Below are 2,500 nucleotides of genomic sequence, written 5' to 3' on the forward strand. Positions count from 1 at the left end.
ATGAAATAAACCTCATAGCGGGGTCATGGAATGTAGTACAGTTTTAAAGTTGGCCTAAATAAACACCGAAGCAAAACGCTGCATTGTCCATCAGTTGCTTGTTCTGTTTCGCTTGTTACGTTTAGCTCTTTCCTTCCCTTCCTTTTTCCTTTATGCATCCAAAACTTGACGTCAAAACCGTTGTAAGAATTGTAATCCATACATTCTCTCTCTCTCTCTCTCTCTCTCTCTCTCTGTCTGTCTGTCTCTATCTCTCTCTAATAGCATGCGAGTGAAAATGAGTGCGTGAGTGCATGTATGAGGGCATACTGGCGGGTTGATTGGTATCCAAGGTATTGGGGGATAGACACAACCTATCAATGTTGGGCGGTTGTCTCCTTTCCCCAGGAGGCATTATGATGATGACAGTCCGAGAGGGACATTCCACATATAACGGCTGCGTGTGAAAGTTAGCACGTGGATCTGCCCTGTACTCGTCTAGTTTGCCTTTCTTGAGACAAATCACATCATGTGGTATTACACACACACACACACACACACACACACACACACACACACACACACACACACACACACACACACACACACACACACACACACACACACACACACACACACACACACACACACACACACACACACGCACACACACACACACACACACACACACACACACACACACACACACACACACACACACACACACACACACACACACACACACACACACACACACATACACGCACACACACACACACACACACACACACACACACACACACACACACACACACACACACACACACACACACACACACACACACACACACACACACACACACACACACACACACACACACACACACACACACACATACACATGCACACATTGCCAGATGGTTGAAAGGAAGAGCCAATCCTTTAGAAGATTAGCGTGCACACGCGCGCAAGCACACATGGTTAGCGAGAGGGAACTCCGGCACCTTCAGACAACTCTTAAGGGATCTTCCATTGTGCTCGGATCTGACTCCCAAGGGACGCTCCATTGTCATCCGATCTGAACAGTGACGAGACAAACCAGGTGTTTCGGACTACGCCCCACACCTGGGGAAACAATGGATACTTCTCTTTTCGTAATTGCCATCCTACCAGATCAACTTGCGTCAACATTTTATTTCTTTATCACATTTTTTTCTTATGTTCTCTAACTTTTGTCCATGTGTTGTAAATTGTAGATATAAGAAAATAATATATCATTATGACGACAGCTTACTTGTACCAGTGTAAATTAGAATCTGGTAACCCCCCGAGTCTCCCTCGGATGTCGCTCTTGTTTGTAAAAGAGAGAAGACTGAGGCATTAAAACGAACGGACTTTCACCTCGTTTGCCTCACCAAACTATTCAATGTAGATACTAACTATAAATCTACATTCTGGTGGCAAAAGCAGTGGGATACGAAAGTCCACTCTACAAATCTACATTCTGACAACACCAGTTACGGATTAAAAGTTCAACACTAATTCCTCCGAAGCACCAACGCTCTTCGCTCATCGCCAACCAACGCTACTCGGTTCGAGTCTAGCTTGGCACAGGTGCGCCAGTGCTCTTCGCTAACGCTCCTTACCCAGCCTCTACTAAGAGGCAACGCCCTAACGCCCCTCGCCCAGCATCTAGCTTTGCAAGATTTCCATCCTCCTTTCTCTCTTGTAAGAGGCTCGTAGATAAATGTAGAAAGAGGGGTAGATTGGCGAGGGTTACATTATTTTTATTGGATCGGCTGTTTTGTAAACAATAATTCGATCATTTTTATTGCTTCGCTCTCACCGTTATGTTTTTAAACAGGAGCTTGGGGACTCGATTTTGTTACTTCATGTTTTGCTGATGTATACAATATGTAAGCTAAGTCAATGAGCAATGAGTTCAAGATTGCTTGAGTAAGCAGTATTGCATGCGGAGTTATAATGGCCGATCTGATTGGAGAAAGGGTGGAGGAGGAGAAAATTCAATTGGTTCACGATTGTAAGATCACGGCATTAGGGGAAATTCTTAAATATAATATTGGATCACTGAACTAAAGAAATCATGACGTCACTGCAGAACTGATCTAGGACCCAAATTAAGTGTTCTTGACATACATATACCAAAGGCTTTTTCCCCTTACACGGGGGTGGGTAGAAGTAACTGAAGAAAAATACATTTTAATTCTCCTAAACAGAAAATATGGTTTAGTGAAAGAAATAAGATTAGAAATGAAAATATTATAAGTAATAGTCTAAAACTTGACAAAGTAGAATGATTGGAGGCAATAGGAACTACCAACTAAAATATGTAATATGCAGGGGCGACAAGAGTCGACAGGACTAACAGTGGAGAAAGGTTGGTGAAAGTTGAAAGCGATAGTGGTAAAATCTAGAATAAGGAGAAGAAGAAGAGGAGGAGGTTGAAAGAGGTGAAATATTTTTTTTTCTTTCCCTATATATTTTTCTTTCTGTGTATGTA

This window comes from Oratosquilla oratoria, chromosome 3, assembly GCF_046742065.1.
Source record: "Oratosquilla oratoria isolate Oo_2021 chromosome 3, ASM4674206v1, whole genome shotgun sequence".
NCBI classification, from domain to species: Eukaryota; Metazoa; Arthropoda; class Malacostraca; order Stomatopoda; family Squillidae; genus Oratosquilla; species Oratosquilla oratoria.